This window comes from Podarcis pityusensis (genome assembly GCF_964106645.2).
Source record: "Podarcis pityusensis genome assembly, chromosome: 10".
NCBI lineage: Eukaryota > Metazoa > Chordata > Lepidosauria > Squamata > Lacertidae > Podarcis > Podarcis pityusensis.
In genome coordinates this window covers 11,028,230-11,051,500 of record NC_138035.1, presented here as the reverse complement: position 1 = coordinate 11,051,500, position 23,271 = coordinate 11,028,230, and the positions used below count along the sequence as shown (strand labels likewise).

The following is a 23,271-nucleotide window of genomic DNA, read 5'->3' as shown; positions in this document are numbered from 1 at the left end:
AAGAGAAAGGAACATGCTGTGAGCCTTGTTTAAATAACCTCTGTTCCCACCCCTAAATTGGCAACATCAAGTTTACCCCAGTAACACCAACCACCAGTCCGATCCAAGCCCCTTCAATCTATCCTGCCATGGGGTGCTTTGCTCGGCCCCATCCGCAACACGTGCTCTCCTTTAATGAGAACACGCTTTCCTAACCTTGTATCTGTCTCATATAACACTTTGCTATTTTATTTAAAAGGCATTTTTCTGTACAGAGCTGCTCACAATGTTGAATACACGGTGCTTTGTGGATATCAGCCACAGTGATTAACACCGTTAAGATTATTATAATATGCTCTACAAAGGGTTGCTTCAAAACGTGCTCAGAAACTTCAGCCGGCTCAAAAAGCTGTGGCCAGATCATTGACCGGGGCTGATTATAGGTAGCAGACTTGCTACAACAGCTCCACTGGCTAACAGTCTGTTTCCAGACACAATTTAAAGAGTTGGTTATCACCTATAAAGCCCGACACGGCTTAGGCCCAAGCTAACTGAAACACTGTATACCCTCATATGAACCTGCCTAGGTTCTGAGATGAGGCCCTTCTCTTGCTCCTGCCATCCTCAAAAGCACACTTCTTGAGGATACAGAAAAGGGCCTTCTGGGTGGCTGCTCCCAGACTCCCTCCCTAGGGAAGCTAGACTGGATCCCTCCTTGTCGTCCTTCTGCCAGCTGGTGAAGACTTTCTTGTTCCAACAAGAAAGGGAACAGACTTCTTTTAAGGAAAGGGCTGGTGCCGTGCTGTTTTTATTGTAATTGTTTGTATGCATTTAATAGTTTATTACATGGGTAGAGTCAAACTAAGGCCCGGGGGCCAGATCTGGCCCAATCGCCTTCTAAATCCGACCCATGGACGGTCCGGGAATTAGCATGTTTTTACATGAGTAGAATGCGTCCTTTTATTTAAAATGCATCTCTGGGTTATTTGTGGGGCCTGCCTGGTGTTTTTACATGAGTAGAATGTGTGCTTTTATTTCAAATGCATCTCAGGGTTATTTGTGGGGCATAGGAATTTGTTCATTTTTTCTCTCTTCAAAATATAGTCTGGCCCCCCACAAGGTCTGAGGGATGGTGAACTGGCTCTCTGCTGAAAAAGTTTGCTGACCCCTGGTTTATTATATACAGGAGAGAGAGAGAGAGAGAGAGAGAGAGAGAGAGAGAGAGAGAGAGAGAAGAAAGAAAGAAAGAAAGAAAGAAAGTGTTAATTCTATCAGTGTTAAATTGTTCTTTTCAGTGGAAAAGGTAGGGTATAAAATTGTTGTTGTTGTTGTTGTTGTTGTTGTTGTTGTTGTTGTCAGCCATGCATCTGAACCATTGTCTTCAGGCTGACTTTGGACCGCTGCAGCTTACTTCCTTACTTATTAGGTTCCTTCTGGATTTCCAGGGGAAGGAGCCCATGGGATTTCAGCCGGGGTCGAAAAGGACTTTTGCTATTCCCTCTGTCGCCATGACCAGCAAGTCCCAGGAATCACCAAGCACAGCCAGGCTCCACCCCCTGACCCGCCCCAGATGCCATTAGACCCTGCTCCTTATCTTCTGCATGTGAGGCTCTGGAGATCCCTACCTATCAGTGGGTGGGCTGCTGCAACTCAGGTGAGAAAAACGGTCCATTGTGGAGGGTATACCTGAAGTACGTTTTCTTCTCCACCTCTCCCCCCATTTTCTGTGTCTTCTCCCCCCCTCCCCGCCCCAGGGCTGTGTTCTTTTGGCGGGCATTACCTGTTGATCATACCTCTTTGCTGTAATTATCCCAGACAGCTTTTTGGCTCCAGTTGCGGTTTCATTGGTTACATAAATCTTGCAAATTATTACCGCAGTGCTAAACTATAATTACTCACAAACTCCAACATGCCAAGAGGTGTATTAATTTGATAATTTAATAAACACTTTGGAGCATATAGTATAATTATTGCTTCCAAGTTGACACATATTCCATCTTGGGGTGTTTGTGTGTGTGTGTGTGATGGTAAGATAATATTTTGATGGAATTGGCATGTCAAATTAAGATCTGCTCAAGAGAATAAGGATTATTATCCTACTGGGATTAGATCAAACTCCCAATGATGATAGGCTGTTCAGACAGATAAGGATATAACTCTTCGTCAGGACGAAGAAAAGGTTACTTATTCTTAGCTTTGTAGTCAGCGAGATTGGTATAATAATTAGATATTTTACTCAAATATTAATATTTGATACCTAGTGCGGTGGGTACTGACACACACACACCAAATTCAAATTGCACTTCAATCTGCCACTCACTGAGCTTCAGACTGACACCTGCAATATAGGAATAATATTGTCCTATGATATTGTTGTATGGATTATTCAGGTGATGACTGTACAGCATTTGAAACACTTGTAAGTGCTATAGAATTCTATTCTTGTTGGCTATATAATGATGTGTGTACAGTGGTATCTTGGGTTAAGAACTTAATTCGTTCCGGAGGTCCATTCTTAACCAGAAACTGTTCTTAACCTGAGGTACCACTTTAGCTAATGGGGCCTCCTGCTTCCGCCGTGCCGCCACCATGCGATTTCTGTTCTCATCCTGAAGCAAAGTTCTTAACCCGAGGTACTATTTCTGGGTTAGCAGAGTCTGTAACCTGAAGCATGTGTAACCTGAAGTGGCGTCTGTAACCACTGTACATATACACACACACACACACACACACACACACACACATATACACACGCACACAAAAATATAATCTGTGAGGGTAATCTTAATCAACAACAAAATTTGCAGCATAAATTCACATGTACTGATTATTAGTTTTTAAGAAAAAATCATAATGGAAGTGAATGAAAATTCAAAGGTCTAGGGCAATTTAAAATAATAATAACAATTTAAATAATAATTTTATTATTTGTACTCTACCCATCTGACTGGGTTTCCCCAGCTATTCTCTTGTGGGTTTCCCCAGCCAGGTCTTTTTGCCTGGCCCAAGAATGACAATAATGTAGGTGTGAGCCTCCTTGCAGAGAATGTTCCAGGTTGGGCCACCACAGCTGTAAAGACCCTTTCTGTAGTAACCTCCCATGACATGTGGAAAGAGCAGGGTGGAAACAATACTAAAAGTGTACCTGAATAGAAATATTATGCACAACTTCAGGCTGACTGGCAAGCCCCAAGATGCCTGCCAATAGCGTCAATAAGGGTTCACAGTCTTTATTTTCCCTCTCACTTCCCTTTCCTTCCACTGTTCACCAGCGTTTTTGTAGATGCCCTGGCTCCATACACTTTCCACTGCCCCTGGAATCATCTCTCCAGAGTCAAACAGCCTTTGAGTCCGCTAGGAGAGGGTAATCTTAATACAGTGGACCCTCTGGATACGAATGTAATTCGTTCCAGGGGTCCGTACGTACCCTGAAAAAATCTGCAAGTAGAGGCGGCGCTTCTGCGCACACACGTGGCGAAACCCAGAAGAATACACTTCCAGGTTTGTCGTGCTCGCAACCAGAAAGTTACGTTAACCGAAGGCAAGGTAATCCGAGGGTCCACTGTACTTTGAATATAGGTAAAGGTAAAGGGACCCCTGACCATTAGGTCCAGTCGTGGCCGACTCTGGGGTTGTGGCGCTCATCTCGCTTTATTGGCCAAGGGAGCCGGCGTACAGCTTCCAAGTCATGTGGCCAGCATGACAAAGCCGCTTCTGGCGAACCAGAGCAGTGCACGGAAACGCCATTTACCTTCCCGCCAGAGCTTGCACTTTGACGAACTTTCAAACTGCTAGGTTGGCAGGAGCAGGGACCGAGCAACGGGAGCTCACCCCGTAGTGGGGATTCGAACCTCCAACCTTCTGATCAGCAAGTCCTAGGCACAGTGCCACCCGCGTCCACTTTGAATAAAATGCATGCCATTTATTTATTTATTTATTTATTTATTTAAAAATGCATGTTAAAATTGGAATGTCAGAATTCAAAATGTCAGTGTTAAAATATTTTAGTTTTCAATTTGGAGTGAACCTTTCAAAACGTACAGCATAATAGATGTTTAGGATTGCAGCCTTAGGGAAGGAATTGCTTGTTTTGAGCTTATCAATGGTCAGATCTTGACAACGAGACAGCAAAAAGAAACGCTGCTCTTTCTGCTACTCACATTTCAGATGTGTTTGCTTTCCAGAACCAAATATTTTCAGGAAAAATATTTGCATAGTGCCGCAGAATACAAACCCTGTTTTGAATGCATGCATGTTTTGTTTTTGTAAGTGCATTAGCTCAGTGGGGGGGGGGGGGTGATACCCAACAAGGCAAAATGCTGTGGGTCTTTCCTTTCCCCTGAAATGAAGGGCAGGACCAGTAAACCCCCTAAATTGAATCACTGGAGGCACAAAGTCTCACATTGCCCTGTCATGCTGCTTCTGTCCTTTTCTATCCCATTTAGCAGCTCTATGTTTTTCTGGGTCTGTAGGCTTTGCAATAACTGAGGCTGTCCAAAGTACTGCTTGTGCAATAACTGAAGAGCTTTGGGTTGCTTTGCTGCTGGTGCTGTTGCTGCTTCTGTTAATGCACAGCAACTGACTTCTTAAAAAAACTAAAATGAAAGCTTTATTTAACTTTAATTGTTCACATTACAGTGGTACCTCGGGTTAAGTACTTAATTCGTCCCAGAGGTCCGTACTTAACCTGAAACTGTTCTTAACCTGAAGCACCACTTTAGCTAATGGGGCCTCCTGCTGCCGCCGTGCCGCAGGAGCACGATTTCTGTTCTCATCCTGAAGCAAAGTTCTTAACCTGAAGCACTATTTCTGGGTTAGCAGAGTCTGTAACCTGAAGCGTATGTAACCTGAAGCGTATGTAACCCAAGGTACCACTGTACTTATTTATTTTAAGAAAGGGCTGCGGGAACCTGTGGTGCCCTCCCCTTGATGTTGTTGGACTTCAACTCCCATCACCCCCAGCTAGCAAAGCGAATGGCCAGGAATGATGGGAGTTGTAGTCCCAGCAATATCTGAAGGGCCGGACACCCTATTTTAATATTAGAAAACAAACAAACAAACCCCTGCCTCCCCCAATAATGGGTTATGAAGGACATTTAACCCCTTTTTCACATAGGCTGAGTTCATGTGCGATCTAATAATAACGGAGGATTTTTGGATACCCTAAATTCACATGGCCTGAAACTATTAGTCATATGCTTCAGTGGGGCGGGGCTGCCCCACTCATCTGACCTCCGCCCCACTGAGTCACTGCAGCGTTTCAGGAAGGAGAGGCAGAGAGGCACGGTGGTGGCAAGGCTGGCACAATGCAAACACGCCAGTAGAGCCAATCCATTGCCCCGGCAGTGTGTTTGCACCGCTCCAAACTCACTGCCTATGTGTCCCTCCCTCTCTCCGTCCCAGCATGCTTCAGTGCAGAGGTCAGATGAGTAGGACAGCCACACCACCCTGTCTACTGCTGACAACGTAAAACTGATACCTCGGGTCTTAAGTGGTGCCCAGGACCTGTTCTTGAACCAATTGCGAACAGCGACCATAATGCGATCAGGTTCAATATATCTGTAAATGGACAATTGCCACGAATCAAGCACAGTCACATTGGGTTTCATAAGAGGAAACCCTCAGCAATCTATTATATGGCTTTAGCAGAAATATCTTAAGGAATTAAGTATAAATAAGTATTATAGTTTAATGGAAAATAAGGTTATAATATGTTAAGATAATTACATGACAGAAAATAGAGAAAGATGGAAAGGATTTGCTGAAACAATTAGTAGAAATGGAATACAAAAAGGGAGGTGAGAGGAGGTCGATGAAACAAGGGAATGAAAGAGAGGACATTGAGATGGTACGATGTGTGTGTTTTTTGAATTGTTTTTGTTTTCGTTTTGTTAATGTGTTAATGTTAATGTTGCATTCTGTATTGTTTATATATTGTATTGTATTGTTTTCTCTTTTTCTTTTTTTTCTTTTTTTCTCTTTTTTTCTTTCTTCTTTTCTCTTTTTTCTTTTTGTAAGGTATAAAAGCAATAAATATTATTTTTTTAAAAAAAGCAATCCTTTTGTTTGCTTGTTTAGTATCCTAAAAACACAAATACCTATATGAGCAAAGAATGAAGAATATATTGCACATCATTTGTCCTATCGCATAAGAGAAATCATGTTTGGGGTTTTTTTGGTTTTTTAAAAAGCCTACTCAATGTAAAAAAGGATTCTAGTATATAATTTCTGCAACAATGTGTACAACCCAAACGTATATCAGATGAAAGAACACATATTGCTGAATATTATCTTGAGATTGCATATTCCAGTGATTTATAAATACATGCTATTTTTCAATAAAGCTACTCAACGGAAACCTCTCCTCCAATATATCTTTTATTGTTTGCGTGACTTTCTGCCAAAATGGTTGTAGCTGAGGATTGGATCAGAAGACATAATAAATCTGTTCCTGAGGCTTGATACATCCAGTATCCTATTAGTAACATGTTTCCAATATCCCCCAAAATCAGTTCTGCTATATCAGGAAACGCAGAGTCTTGGTATCTGCTTAAGAGAAGGGTAAACAATCTGGTTCCCGCCAAATATTTTGGACTCCCAACAGTCCCTGCCAGCATGGCCAATTGTCAGGGCTAATGGGAGTTGTAGTCCATCAGCATCTGGGAGACTCTCATCCAGTCCACTGCCAAGGCAAGACAACGGCCCAGCACCTTCACTGCCACACCTGCAGATGTAAAGGAGAAGTAGAGCTGTGCATCATCAGCATATTGCTGACAGCATGCTCCAAAACTCTGGATAACTTATCTCAGCAGTTTCATGTCGATAATAAACAGCAAAGGGGGTGAACTTGAACCCTAAGGAACTCTACATGGAAGGTTCCACAGGGCCAAAGAGCATTCCCTCTGGAAACAAGCATCCAAGTAGGACTAGAACCACCTTCAGGTGTGCATGCAGGAGTCAGGCCCTGTGACCAATAGGACTTTGCAGGACTGGGGCCTTCCTAAGTTTGTTCTGAAGAGGCAAGGCGCGGTCTCACAGCTGAGGCTGATTGGTAACTCGCAGCACCTGGTGGCAAGAGTTGGGAAGGGATATAAGGTCAGCATTTCCCTTCAGCTCTTTGCCACAGCAACATGCTTCCTGCCTTGCTGCGTTTGGCTTCTTGCTTCCTGATCCTTGCACCTTGGCTTCTTGACTCCTTGCTTCCTGATCCTCGGACCCCTGACTTTGTGACTCCTTGCTTCCTGACCCTCGGACCCTTGGCTTCCTGACTCCTGGCTTCTGGACTCCCGTTCCTGCTCCCACCCTGCCATCTTGCACCCGGTCCTGACGTCCCCTGCTGGGACTTCGATCACCCGTGAACTGGACCATGACACCACCACAAAACCATGTCACCCATCCCAACGCAAACAGCTGCTCCAGAAGGATACCATGGTCGATGGTCTTGAACACCACTGAGGGGTCAAGGTGCATTTCCCGTCTCTCCAAATAGAGGTGATTCCACAGGTTGACCAAAATGGTTTCTGTGCCAAAACTGAGCCTAAACCCCAATTGAAATGGGTCTAGAAAATCAGTTTCTTCCAAGAGCACCTGGATCTGTCTTCAGTCTTTAGCTCCTAGAAACAAAATACAGTGGTACCTCAGGTTAAGTACTTAATTCGTTCCAGAGGTCCGTACTTAACCTGAAACTGTTCTTAACCTGAGGCACCACTTTAGCTAATGAGGCCTCCTGCTGCTACATCACTGCCGGAGCCCAATTTCTGTTCTCATCCTGAAGCAAAGTTCTTAACCTGAAGCACTATTTCTGAGTTAGCGGAGTCTTTAACCTGAAGCGTATGTAACCTGAAGTGTATGTAACCTGAGGTACCACTGTAGTTAACTGTGCCACTTGACATTACATGTTTGCTCTCATAAAATTTCGATATAGCCAATTCTGTGGTTCTGCTGCTGTTTCATATAGGGCACGGTTCTGAAAGAAAGAGACAGAATTGCAACGATTTCTCTTCTCGTGGTGAGATTCCTCTGGTGGCAGGCGGGGGTTGGGGTGGGGAGGTGTGCATAACATCATCCTAAACTGAGAGTTTAGGCAAAGAGCTGAAGACTGGAAACATCATACCTACAAATCTCCAATACACCCACTGCTTAAGGCATCAATTGTTCCCCATTGGACACTTCTGCCAAACAGGCTAAGGGAAGCTGCTGCTATATAAGCATTTAAATCCACCAATGTCAAGGTAATTACTCACATATTTAAAGTTAACTATCTGCCTGTGTACTTTGCAAACCAAGGGATTAACTTTATCTGATGGATGTTGCCTATTCAAACAGTTTTCCCAAGTGGATAGTCATCTTCTGCAATATATTTAAGAGGTCTCAATCTAAAGAGTTGCTTTAGGCACAAATACGTCTTCTGAATTTCCTTTCCTCTGAGCAACAGACATCCATCCATGCTCAGTCCTCAGCTGCTTGTGAAAACCCCCACTCATTTTCAAAGCTTGCCTTTTTCTTGGGATGCACAATGCCAAATCCTCTTTGGGGCATAGCCAGAGGGGAGAAACGGTGTAGTTGTCTAGATTGCAAGAGGTAAGAACAGAGATAGCTCCTTGTATCACCTCAGATCGACCCCCAGTGCCTGGAGTGATTTCATACGTTCAGGTGTGCCACTCATTCAGGACCAGTTGTGATGAGAGTCACCCCTAAAAATACTACACTGAATACATGGAGGGAAGTGTGATGGAAGCTGCTTCTTCTTTGGTGATCACTTGTAGCCGAGTAAGATTGTCTTACTTACATGAACACGGTTTTAACAGTGAGTCCGTAAGTTACTGTGGAGGCCAATTCTGGATCCACACATCTTTCCACATAGGTTTCCAGGCAGGAGTTGATCATGGTGAGGGTTTGCCAAGCATGCCTTCCTCTTAGCACGTTTCTCCCTTGCATCCTGAGTTTGAGTGTCTTCAAAGCCCATGACACCTTTGGTAAAGGCTGTTCTCCAACTGGAGCGCTCGCAGGCCAGCGTTTCCCAGTTGTAGGTGTTTATACAGTGGTACCTCTGGTTGCAAGCAGGATCCGTTCCGGAAGCCCGTTCTCAACATGAAAAGAGCGCAACCTGAAGCGCCGTATCTGCGCAGGTGTGCGGAGCGATTTGGAGCTTGTGCGTATGCGTGAAGCGCGATTTAGCTCTTCTGCGCATGCGTGAGCGGCGAAACCCAGAAGTAACCCTTTCCGGTACTTCCGGGTTGCCGCGGGAAGTAACCTGAAAGAACGTAACATGAAGCAAACGTAACATGAGGTATGAGTGTACTACATTTTTAAAGATATGCCTTGAGAGGGTCTTTAAGCCTTTTTTGTTGACCACCAGCATTACGCTTTCCATTTATAAGTTCATAATAGAGTAGTTGCTTTGGAAGACCATAATCAGGCATCCGAACAACACTAGCGCCTCTTAGCCTATGTACAGTAGAAGATCGCTGTGTGTTGGAGCCAGGATGCATCTGAATACTGGTGGCTAAGAATCACTGGTGAATAGAGCAGTCTGGCACTCTGGGGTCTGCTTGCAGGCTTCCCAATGGCTTCTGGGGATAACAGGGAGAGGGGGGTTCTTTCTTTTACAGCCTGCCTGTGGACTTCCTGGAGGTATCTGATTGGCCACTGTGAGAACAGGATGTTGCACGAGATCAGTGTTTCCCAAAGTAGGCAATACCACCCCCTGGGGGTGCTGGAACAACCCTGGGGGCAGTAGGAGCTTTGGGTGCAATTGGGGGGGCATTGAATAAAAATAACGGAGCGGCGGAAACATATAGAAAGAAAAGAAGAGAAGAAAAACCACCAGATGTTATATAGATGGCATCACCCCCCCCCCCCCCAAAACTAGCAAAAATTTATAAAGGAGGGTCACCGATTTGTTGGAGATGTAAAACAGACGTGGGATGATACTACCACATGTGGTGGACTTGCGCAATTATTGGGGAATTCTGGGGCATCATCTATAATGAACCTTAGAGTTTTTCCTTCTAGGCATTTTACCATTAGAAATCAAAAAAGACATAAGACCACTGTTCATGTATGCCACCACAGCAGCAAGAATCCTTATGGCAAGGAAGTGGAAAAATGAAAAAATACCGACAATTACAGACTGGCAGATACTAATGTTAGAATACTTACAATTAGCAAAACTGACGGGAAGAGTTTGAGTAGTGAATCAGAAAATATTTAGAGAATGGAGAATATTTAAAGAGTATATAAGATCATATTGTACCAACCATACCATATCAGCAGAACTAGAGTGACACCTGTAAATAAAACACATAACAAATACTGTTTTTGGAATAAATGGGAACAATATTAAAGAATATAAAACTGTGCGACAAAAAGAAGGACAGTATAAACAGTATAATGAGAATGATTGGAAGACTTGTTTTGTTGTAAGTATTTTTTATTTAAGTGTCTATTAAAATGTCAATAGGAAGATTATGCTGTTTTATGTATGTAAATTTGTTTCTTTTCTCTCTTCTTTTTCTGTATTTTCTTCTTTCTTTTCTTTCTTAATTGTTTTTCTCTCTTTAACATTTCTTTTTGTAATATGAGATTGTAAATCCTTTGTAAATTTTCTGTATATGTGTGTAATTTAAATTAATAAAGATTATTATATATATATAATAACCACCAGGTCGGGTGCCATTTCAGGACAGCAATAACACGTCCCTTGGATCCGGTGGTTATGATGGAGGCAAGAGGGTTTCCTGGTCCCAGGAAATGGATTGCAGCATGCCTGCCTATTTGGCCAATGGCATGCGTGCTACAGCGCCAGTCTCACCCACCCCAGGGCAGGTCAAACTGAGCCAGCAAGCTTCGCTCCAGTCCAGCCTGTGGGTTTTTAATCCCTTTACTATGTTGTAGAACGTAGGTAGAAGTATAGATACATAAAAGAATGCACATTTGTCGCTGCATACCCTATTGGCCCAAACATAAGCTGTACCTGCAAATAAGCGGAACCTTTAAAATTCAAGGAGGGGGAGGGGAAAAAGACAATACGCAAATGTAAGCCGCTCCCTTAAAATTCCGCAGGCACTCACACCCGTAAATGGCAAATGTAGAGGACAATCCTACAAGTGCTAGAGAGACTTGCAAGTGAAAGCAATGAATGACATTAGAACTAACTGCACAACGGTCTCAAGCTTGCAAATTGGCCAGAAAACCTTTTTGTTTGTTTGTTTCGTTTTACCATATGTGTGTTTCAGCAGCGATTTCGCAAAAGCCAATTTTTGTAAGGTCGCAAATTTAAGCCACACTTTAACTTTTCACGATCGGAATTTGGGAAAAAAAGTGTGGCTTATATTCAGGCCAATACAGTACTGTTGTTTGTTATTGAAGGTAGATTTCCATGGGGCACTGAGTATTTTTTTCTTCCTGAAAAGGGGGCGGTAGGCCAAATAATTTTGGGAACATCTGCACAAGATGCACCTCTGGCTTGATGCAGCAGATGTAGCTGTTTCCCGCTCAGCCAGTATGTTGTCCTTGCCTGTACGCATCTCCACGGATCGTTGGATTATCTCCTATGTAACTACTTCTGGCTCTTCTTGTGTTCTTAAAGAATCCTCCCCAAGGATCTTACAAAACACACAGACATTATTTGAAAGCTGTCACTGCAGTATGAGACCTACATGGGAGAAGCACCTGGTGCACATAAAACGAATGCTTCCTTTTCTCATTTTTTTTATCCCACTCTTGGTTGAAGGGAGGGAAAGTAATTTCAAGGTGTGTGAGAGTTACCTATATCCTCCCTTTTAATAATGGAGTAGAAAGTTAATGGTGATGATGTGTCTCATTAGCTGCCTATAATGTTAATTACTGATTACTAGCTGGCAATCCGCGATATGATTCACCCGGCGCTATTGTTAAGCAAATCTGCAAATCTGTTTGATTTAGGTAAAACGAGAATATGAGTAGTTTTGCAAAATGAGGAGAAATAGTGCGGGCGGCAGAAATAGAGGGGAAGGGACAAGAAAAAGGAAAGAAATTGCACTGGCATCATTTGGAGCTCTGCTATTGAAGGGAAACGGAGGTTTACGGCAAGCCGCTTGGTGGATACAGTTTCAGAGAGTGAGGATTCTGCAGCGAGATTAGATCAGCTACAAATTGCTAAATCTGATGAGTTAGATAAAAACTTCACCAGAGGCTTTAAAAGAGGCAGAACGTGTTTGCTATTGCCCCATACCTGGTAAAACATGGGAGGGAATGATTTGGAGTGTCAAGCTACCTGCACTGAATTTTCAGAGTTCTGCACCCCAGTGCCCACCCCCTGTTACATACCAAGAAAAAGAATGAAGTCTGCAGCTTGTGTGAAACGTGCATACATCAAAACTGATCAAAACACACACATGGTGGGGACTATACAAGGCACAATATTAACTCACTTGAGCACTGGAATGGCTTCTTGCTTTGCTTTGTATTTATGTGCTTAAGCCTATATTCTTTTTGAGATACTGAATTTATTCTGTGTAAAATTGTTGGTGTTCACCATTTTCTAATTTCCTGAAATGGTCTGTATATTTGTATCTCGTGTTCTGAATGTTTGTTATAAGCTGCTTTGCGAACAGCTCATTGTGGGAAAATGGCATATAAGTAAACTCAATTAATCAATCAACGGCTTTTCCAACTCTCTCTGCACCCAGCTTTCTGAAGTTGGACCCAATCTTTCCTGCATGCTTTCAAGTTTATCTTCAAAGCATAGGGACTGGTGACTTGTTTTCCTGCATAATGAAACTGATGTTCTGAATTTAGAGAACCCTCCACCAAGGATTTATGTGTGCACTAAGGATGACTTTGTCAGCAAAGGTCCATATAGTTAAAGCTATGGTTTTCTCAGTAGTGATGTATGGAAGTGAGAGCTGGACCATAAAGAAGGCTGATCGCCGAAGAATTGATGCTTTTGAATTATGGTGCTGGAGGAGACTCTTGAGAGTCCCATGGACTGCAAGAAGATCCATTCTGAAGGAAATCAGCCCTGAGTGCTCACTGGAAGGACAGATCCTGAAGCTGAGGCTCCAATACTTTGGCCAATACTTTGAGAAGAGAAGACTCCCTGGAAAAGACCCTGATGTTGGGAAAGATGGAGGGCACAAGGAGAAGGGGATGACAGAGGACGAGATGGTTGGACAGTGTTCTTGAAGCTACCAACATGAGTTTGACCAAACTGCAGGAGGCAGTAGAAGACAGGAGTGCCTGGCATGCTCTGGTCCATGGGGTCACAAAGAGTCAGACATGACTAAACGACTAAACAACAACAAAGGATGAACAGAACCATTTGGTTGCACTCTGAAAAGAAGTGTGGATGGGGCGTGGAGCAATCCTATCCCAAGCTTCAGAGTAGATGCCACCCATCCAGACTGGGCATGTAAAAATGGAAAGCTTTAGCATGCCTAATTCCTTCTAAGCAGGTCCTTCCATCTGAGGTGCAAAGTTCACACACAGAGACACTGAAGGTCTCAGACATGCAAGAATGTGCCCCAGCATAGTTGATAGGCAGGTTCAAGTGGAAAGAGCTGATCTTTTAAGCCTCCTGGTGCTGGGCCATTTGATGGTTATGGAGCTCCAACTTTGTTGGCTACATGATACCAAACTCATTTCTGGGGCCAAACAACAAGGGATCCTTTTCTGTCCTGCTTGTGGGCTTCCTTCAGAAATCTATCCCCCTACCATTGGAATAGGGTACTGGACTAGACAGATTTTTGATCTGATCCAGCAAAGCACTTTCTTATGCTCTCACCCCTTGACAGAGCAGGGCCTTTGCTAAAATTAATCCCATTCCTAATCGTAACATGGAGTGCAAACAAGTGCTCAAGCATTAACGATCCGAGTTAATTGTAGGCTTTGAAAATACAGAGATGGATGAGATTAGATAAAGGAGGACACTGTTTTTCCCCTGGCATCAGTTCCTACCCCTGCAACACTGCGGTGGGGAAGGCTGCTTGTGCAAAGGTGTTGCGAGAATTAATTAAAAAAACAAAATATACCACACTAAACAGCTTTGAAGTATTATACTTCTCGATCTCTGAGAGCTGATCAGAAGGCAGTTATGAGGCTGAGAGGATGTTATTAAACAAAGCATATTGAACTGCCATGTGGTTGCATGTTCGTCAGGTGTTATGTCAGTATCACTCTTTCTTCTGCCATGATGGGCAGCTGTTGGCTTGGTGCCCAGATCCGCATATGTGTACCAAGCGTGAAATGGGGAAGAGAAGAAGAATGTGCCACATGGTGAAACCTCCATCTGAGTTGCTGAGGTCAGTGAAAGTCTGGTTTACTGAAGTTGGCTTCAAACTCTGGGTACATGGGATTTGCAACTTCCTGTGGCTCCTGACTCAAAGAACTCTGAGCTCCCCCAACCCCATGGTTCCCGATTCTTCTCCATCAGGAAGGCCAGAGATCAGCTTCTGAAAAGCACACACCCATCAAAATGTAGGGACATGGGATGCTGCCTTACACCATTGGTCCAGTCCTCTCCAGAGTGTCAGAGAGTCAATCTCTCCCAGCCCTACCTAGAGATTGAACCTGGAACCTTCTGTGTGCAAAGCAGATGTTCTGCCACTGAGCTACAGACCTTGTCCCATAGGCCAAACATATTGCCCCTCTCTGCACCATGCCTACCAAAATCTTTTGACTGGCGCCACCACTGAGGGGAAAAGCCACAGCTCAGTGTCAGAGTATCTGCTTTGCAAGTACTTATAGAAGGACCAGTAAGGTCCTGAAAAATATCTCGGAGCCCAATGGTCCTGAATAATAATAATAATAATAATAATAATATACACATATGCGCTCTTGCACTGCTATAAATCAAGTAGTGCAAGGGCTGTTACGCAGTGGTATAGCATCTGCCTTGCACACAGAAGCTCCTGGGGTCAACATCCCTGGCATCTCTAGAGTGGGGAGACAGCCCTGTCTGAAACCCTATACAGCCACTTGCAGAGAGTATAATCAATAGTGAGCTTGATGGAACATTTGACTCTTTATAAGACAGCTTCCTATGTCTCTAGTTGCAGCTTACCCCTTAGTCCCCTGGGAATTTAGGATCTTTATGTAATAATCTCTCACTCCTGGCCATCCATACAAATCTGCCCAACCCTTGAGATCATCTGCTGAGGCCCTGCTCCATGTCCCCCAGTGCCTGAAATAAAACTGGGATGCATAAGAGGCAGGGTCTTTTTGGTGGTGGCAAAATGACAGTAGAGCACCCTGTTGAAAGAAGTTCACTTAGAGAGGGTGGATAAACCTACAACAACAGCAAGGAAGAGGAGAAGCAGGCTCAAAAGGTTCCAGGAGCTGGTGGTGAGTCCCTTACTAGGGTGTGGTCTTGGCAGGTGCACAATACTGCCAACCTGTTTAGACTATTGGAGTGCACTCCATGTGGGGCTACCCTTGAAAACTGTTCCATGGCTGAACAGAAGGAAAGTCCTGCTAGATCAAGCCCATCCAATCCAGCATCCTGTTCTCACAGTGGTCAACTGGATGACCACGGGAAGCCACCAAACAGTGCCCTGAGCCCAATAGCACTCTCCCCATTTGTGAGTCACAGAAACTGGTAGTCAGAGGCACTGGTAGTCAGAGTGGAGGTGCAACTTAGCCACTTTGGCTTGTTGCAGGTACTGCAAAGTGCATTGTGGTTGCAGCTGGTGAATAACGCAGCTTCCAGGGTCTTGAACAGTGGCCATGGAACATGGAACTTCAAAGATCTTCACTGGCTATCTATCTGCAACCAGGCAAATTCATGTCTTTGGTCTTGACACATAAAATCATAGAATCATAGAGTTGGAAGAGACCAGAAGGGCCATCGAGTCCAACCCCCTGCCAAGCAGGAAACACCATCAGAGCACTCCTGACATATGGTTGTCAAGCCTCTGCTTAAAGACCTCCAAAGAAGGAGACTCCACCACACTCCTTGGCAGCAAATTCCACTGTCGAACAGCTCTTACTGTCAGGAAGTTCTTCCTAATGTTTAGGTAGAATCTTCTTTCTTGTAGTTATGAAGTCCTTATTGGCTAGGGAACAAGTTCCCTGAGGCAGCGGCTTCTCCCACACTGCCCCCTGCCGAAATTGAGATCTGCTGGGATTGTTCCAGTGAGAACAATCACTGGGTGGGCTTCTCAACCGTTGTGCCCCAGTTGGGTGTTTAACTGGCACCAGTGTTGTCTAACTTAAAGTGCTAATGAAGACTTGCCTTTGTTTTATTTATCCAGGCCCTTTAACAATGGGAAACTTTCTTGCACATTAGAAAACAGGCAGCTTTCTGACATATTACTGTGTTTTATTATTTATCGTTAAATGTATTTATTGTTGTGACACCGCCAGATATTTTCTGAAGGGCAGGCTATAAGCTGCATAGAAGCCATATTGGCATGAAGAAGAAGAAGAAGAAGAAGAAGAAGAAGAAGAAGAAGAAGAAGAAGAAGAAGAAGAAATAGCCCCTAATGGGAGATCTGAATTGAATGGACCAAACTGAAAACCTCAGCACAATTCTCCCTCCTCCAATTTTCAAATCATTTCAGACATTTTCTAGCATGAAACAGAATCCAGAAAGCCCAGTATGCAGAGCACACTGGAGGAATGATAACGACACCCAACAGGGGAATTCCCCTTATCTCTAAAACGGGGTTGTTCCAATTCATCTTGGCACACATGCAACAATATTATAAGATTGGCTATGTATTTAATTCACATAAATTTAGAGGGTATGGCCACGAAAGAAAAGAAGGAAGAAATTGACACTACTCCAAATTATATGAGACAAAAATCTTTAGGCAGCGCCTCTCCTCATTTATCTCTTGTAACTTAGCACGTTGTCAACACTTAATAAATAATGTTGAAAGACATGCTTGTTTTCACAAGTCCCTTTTGCAGTGCCGGCCAGGACTTGGAAGATGGTGGATCCTTTCCAAATGAAAGCAGAATGACGAATGCCAGCTCAACTCAACCGTGTTGGATATCATGCAAGGCAGCCAACTTGAGAAACACCATGCAGGTGAGTTTCATAACTCATAAGGCATCTGAAATAAGGCTTAGCTGTGGCATTTTCCACCGAGCACTATTGTTTGAACTTCGCCGGATAGAAAATGCCAAGAATATCTCTGAACCCATGTCCGCATACTAAACTGCAGGGATCTGGCTATCCCTGTCCAGGAATGGCCACAGCTGGCAAAACAGATAGATTGATAGAATCCTGGAATTGTAGAGTTGGAAGGGACCTCGGGAGTCATCCAGTCCAACCCCCTGCAATGCAGGAAAGTCAGCTAAAACATCCATGACAGACGGCCATCCAACCTCTGCTTATTTTATTTTTTATTAAAAACATTATTAGTTTTTTAACGTATCATTTTCAAATAATTAAACATACTTTTAGATCTTATATAATTATTTTTGGACTTCCATCAGTCACATCTGAAAATTTTCCAATCTAATCACTTAGTATACATTTCTTACTTTCATTATAACCTTTAAATCTCATAACTAATCTCTCTTCTTTCTCTATTTTGCAATATTTCATATATTTCTCCTTACAAAACTTCTTGTAGTGCTACTAGCGTAATTTGTTGATTACAGTTGCTCTTCAAATAGTTCATATACTTCTTCCAATCTTCTGTAAATCTCTGGTCCTGCTGGTTTCGAATCCTTCCAGTCATTTTGTCTAATTCTGCGTAGTCCATTAATTTTATCTGCCATTCTTCTTTCGTTGGGATTTCTTCTTGCTTCCATTTCTGGGCTAACAATACTCTTGCATATAGAAACAATTTAACGGGGTGAAGATTTGACCTTTTCTCCCCCCCCCCCCCCAAAAAACCAGTTTTTGATCTGGGCTTCCACTGAAATGAGGCTGCATTTTAAGTTGTATTTTAATCAATTGTTTTTATACTTGATGGTAGCCGCCCTGAGGAGGTCTTGGCCAGGGAGGTCAGGGTATAAATAAAATTAAACAAACAAACAAATACAATAAGCAATTGGTTCAAGTCCTACTCTCCAGAGCAAGTGAAACTAGGCTTTCTCCCTCTTCCATGTGACAGCCCTTGAGATATTAGAAGATGGCTATCGTATCTCCTCTCCCTCTCCTTGTTTCCAGGCTAAACATACCCAGCTCCTTCAACCATTCCTCATAATGGTCGCTTTCCAGACTTGTGATCATCTTTGTTGCCCTCCTTTCCACACATTCCAGCTTGTCAACCAGATGAAACTGGTAAAAGGCACTTGTGGCCATGGAGGACTTTTGTGCCTTCTCGGTAGTGGTGCCCAGCCTGTGGAACGCCCTCCCACCAGATGTAAAGGAAATAAACAACTACCTGACATTTAGAAGATATCTGAAGGCAGCCCTGTTTAGGGAAGTTTTAAATGTTTGATGCTTTATTGTGTTTTAACTATCCTGTTGGAAGCCGCACAGAGTGGCTGGGGAGGCCCAGCCAGATGGGCGGGGTATAAGTAATAAATTATTATTATTATTATTATTATTATTATTATTATTATTATTATTTATTAATGTTGATGTATTCTCCTTCAGAGATACAGAACAGGTAACTTGCCTATTTCCCAAGCATGGAAACCACCTACTCATTGAGCCTTCATCTTTACAGGATTCAAGCAGTTTATTGGGCCTCATCCCATCCACATTCAGACATTGGTCCAGAGCTTTCACAGCCTCTTCTGATTCAGATGTTGTGGAGAAGGAGAGCTTCTCTTTTACTCAAGTATATGCATTTTTGAAAACACAACATGAATGGAGAACTGCCTTGCAAAATTCAAACAGTATGGATTGGGTACGCTTGTCCTCAAATGAGAACTAGATTTAAATTCTTCCCCCATCCATACTCACAAAGAGGGTGTTGCCTATAATTGAGATGCTTTTTAAATGAAAATTAAGAACAATTTAAGTTATCTCATCTCAACTGTAAAGGGCTCCTCCTCTGTTCCATTGTGAGAAAGGCAGCAGAACCTGAAGGCATTTAATAACGCATTCTAAAGAAAAATAATAATAATCTAAGAAAATACAGTAGCACTTGACATTTCGAAAGCATCGTACAAAGATTAACTAATTAATCCTCACAATATCTATTTGAGGTAGACAATTAAGTACTAGAGATGGAGAAAATGAGATAAAAGGGAAAGCTACAGGCAAATGTTCAGAAGCGGTCTCTCATTTGGGGTGGCTGGGTTGGTGGCTGAATGATGTAGATGGAACAAACGCTTAATTTGCCAAAAAATAATCTCAGGGAAAACTGAATTTTGGCTCTGAGTGACTTGCATGAGGGAATCTCAGCTTAAGAACATTGCTGCCTTGAAACAACCTGAGGGAAGGGTGGGCAAAAAGTAGCTGTGCATCTCCTGGAAGATCTCTGCATGATTTGCAGCAGAACGCCAAGAAATTTCTGACTCCTGATTAACAACAGCGAGAAAATAACTTTCCCGCTGCCCTAAACTATGCTGCTGAAATGAAGGGAGGAAGAAAACTTGGGCTAACCAGGAGTGGATATTTGCATACAAATGCTGTGAACTTGGTTCAGTTCTGCTACTTGAAATTCCTGGGCTCGGAAAGCTTTAATTCAAGTATGCCTCTTTTGCACCAGGCTGTGGCTGGTGGATTTCAAGGGCCTAGTATTTTTTTAAACAGCCAAAGTAGATCTGAAGTCTGTCCCCCATTGCCCTGGTTTTAGGAATTCACAGCAAGCTTCCAGTCCGACCTGCTGGCTTGTGTGTCTCGTGTGTCCAGCGAGTGTTTATACTGAGTGATATATTGCATGTCACTCAGTCACTCAGTATAAATTCTCGCTGGACACACAATAGTGCGTGTCAGACCCGGGTGGCGCTGTGGGTTAAACCACAGAGCCTAGGACTTGCCAATCAGAAGGTCGGTGGTTCGAATCCCCGCGACGGGGTGAGCTCCCATTGCTCGGTCCCTGCTCCTGCCAACCTAGCAGTTCAAAAGCACGTCATAGTGCAAGTAGATAAATAGGTACCACTCCAGCAGGAAGGTAAACGGCGTTTCCGTGCGCTGCTCTGGTTTGCAAGAAGCAGCTTAGTCATGCTGGCCACATGACCCAGAAGCTGTACGTCAGCTCCCATGGCCAGTAAAGCAAGATGAGCGCCGCAATCCCAGAGTCGGCCATGGCTGGACCTAATGGTCAGGGGTCCCTTTACCTTTATAGTGTGTGTCTGGATGAGCCCTTAGAATTGCCACCAAATTTTGCCTGAGGAAAACGTCTCAGGTTTGGAGAGAAGCTCAAAGCATTTCAATATGGCTAGCAAAATGGGAGTGAGCATTATCTGCTCCTTCTTGCTTCACATTTTGTTCACACCAGGACTGAGGTGGTGCAGAGCAAAGTGATTTCCATTGTTATGTACTAAGCTTGGAACCTAGAACAGGCTTCCTCAACCTTGGGCCTCCAGATGTTTTGAGTCTACAGTTCCAATCATTCCTGGCCACTGGTCCTGCTAGCTAGGGATCATGGGAGTTGTAGGCCAAAAACATCTGGAGGCCCAAGGTTGAGGACCACTGTCCTAGAACAATAGGCAGGTAGGGTCCTAAGAATGCAACAACCTGATTGGCCTGCAGGAGCAACCCAATCAGACCCCAGGAGGAAGTTAAGCAACCTATTGGGCCGGTAAGATCCTAGAATGCAGGAACAGCCCAATCAGGCTCCAGGGGGGAAGCAGAATCAGCCAATCAGACGGGACTCATTGTGTAAATAACGTATATAAAGCCTGAGGTTTGGGGGGAAATTCATTCACTGTTTTACGAGCTGCAATAAAGAGCATGAAATCACTACGCAACTGCGAGTATATTTCATCCATCTTGGTGCACTCCCTCAGTAAGCTTGCCAGGCGTGGGCAGAGACATTCCACTATCAGCTGCTATGTGGCAACTAAGGGAGAAAGAGAAGTTCGAGCCTGACCTTTGGGTGCTGGGTGGTGATGGAGGAGGGAGGAGAGAAGTCCAGTTTCAAGGCTGAGGCAACCCATGACATAGTGGGGTCTACTGAGTCCACTTTTCAATGACTTACATTGATCTTCCCTAGTATTAATATAGAGCCCTAAAGGAGCTTTTGCTGTACATCGACAGATCCTGGAGCCAGCCGTTTCTCCTCTCCACAATGCCCTGGAAATTTAACATCCATTCTGGGAAAACTGGTGCAAAACATCATTAAAGATAGACTTGCTAGATAGAGAGATTTGGTCTCCTTTTTTCTCTTTGACTGAAGAAGGACAGGATTTTTTAATGTCCTCATCATAGCAGAGGTGTTTTTGGAGGGGATATATTAACTGAAAATTAATCAGATCAGTACTGGGTATTGGTACTATTGAGGGTACTTGGTGAGCCAAAATGACAGTGATGAGGGATTGAGGATTGGAGTGATCAATCTATGATATTCTAGCAGTGGACAAAGCTGTACTGTAACATTTGAATAAATGTATTTTAATAATAATAAATAATAATAAATAAGAAAGAAAGAAAGAAAGAAAGAAAGAAAGAAAGAAAGAAAGAAAGATTTTCTAAGCCTATAGAGGACAAATCTTGCTCAAGAAGAGCCAGCTAATGAGTTTTCCACAACCAGAGGGATTAGATGGTTTTTTCCCCCAACCTGGTTCCCTCCCCCCAGAAGTTGTAGACTATACTCAGGGCTGGTGCTATCATTAGGTTGGTGCTATCATCTAGGGCACTGATTCCTTTTTGTTATATCTTATAAATTTCTGATAAGAGTTTACTTCCATATTTTGAATGCAGGTTCTCAGACTTATAAGAGTTTACTTAAGCTCTGGAGATGCTGGACCTTGAATCTGGAGATCTGAACTTTGGACGTTCTGCATACATGGCAAGTTCCTTGCCACTGAGCTCCATCCGCTCAAAGTTCTGCTGCATCTCTCTTTTTTTGGTGTGATTGAATTATTCCGCCACTTCTGCTGCAAAGAGGATGCCGCTTGTGTGTCTCTACACAAGTCTCCATCGCTGTGCTTCACTCCTTCCAGTCAGAAGGTTCAAAACAGTGACTCACGAGGAAAGGACCATAGGGTGTTGGTTGTCATAAAGTTTTTGATCCACCCTGAGCCCTCAGGGAATACGACACGTCGTAAATAAAGCAAAGCAAAGCAAAGCAAAAGCCGACCAAAATCTATTTTAGGGATGCATCTTGGTTCCCATTTCAATGCAAATCTATCGACTGTACAATTCCCAAAAGGAAATTGAAATGCAGCCATCCTTCCAAGCCCACACTTGTCTGAACCTTGCAGGGCAGTTTTCCAACCCCAAAATATGTACAGTGTTACCTCTGGTTACGTACTTAATTCGTTCTGGAGGTCCGTACTTAACCTGAAATTGTTCTTAACCTGAAGCACCACTTTAGCTAATGGAGCCTCCCGCTGCTGCCGCGCCGCCAGAGCACGATTTCTGTTCTCATCCTGAAGCAAAGTTCTTAACCCGAGGTACTATTTCTGGATTAGCGGAGTCTGTAACCTGAAGCGTATGTAACCTGAAGCGTATGTAACCCGAGGTACCACTGTAAAAAGATGCATGGGCTGGAGGGACAGTGCGAGTAAAAATGCACAGAGATTTCAACATCCAAAAATGCATTTATTTGGGGGGCATTTATTATTATTATTATTATTATTATTATTATTATTATTACTATTACTATTACTGAGTCATTTTTTCAGACTGTGAAATCAAACACAAACACTAAAGCAAATATAAAAAACAAGAATGAAACAACATAAAATATGTCTATCAGGCAAAATTGTGTAATAATGTGTGCATATCAATATCAGTATGTCTATCTGTCTGACAGTCTCTCTATCTATTCATCCACATGCTAAAATGATGACTGCTTTTGGAGAGGGCTTATTCGAACAAAAGAAAACATGAACACTGATGCAGAAATATGCCAAACTGAAATTATGCCTGCAAAATGAGAAACTTAAACTCTGATAGGAGCCTCTACGACCCACTAACTCAAACAGAGCATGCCAATTTAGTATAGGGGCCACCCCCACCCCATACAACTTCCATGAGGACCCCTGAAATAGCAGCGAGGCCCATGACTGGAGATTGGGAAGAAAGAAAGCAATAGGCTTCTCCCAGCCAGAGTCCTTGGACTTTTAGAGGGCAGTTTGCAGAGGCAGAAAATGCAAACATGACTAAAGAGCTGGGAATTCCAAGTTGACCATCTACAATGGGCTGCCTGCTATTGGGTCAGGAGGAGGCCATTCCTGGTGGAAGGATCTCAATGGCTGGCAAGCCACATCTACCTGGTTTGGTGGACTGCT

The 23,271-nt window shown here is 43.4% G+C and overlaps 1 long non-coding RNA gene across 1 annotated transcript; it reads left to right on the top strand.

Moving 5' to 3' along the window:
* Positions 1 to 8,095: 8,095 nt before the first annotated feature.
* Positions 8,096 to 22,742, top strand: LOC308486485. The gene is made up of 3 exons (XR_013991076.1): positions 8,096 to 8,210; positions 16,873 to 16,993; positions 21,737 to 22,742. It is a non-coding gene; the product is annotated as an uncharacterized lncRNA (long non-coding RNA).
* The last annotated feature ends 529 nt before the right edge of the window (positions 22,743 to 23,271 follow it).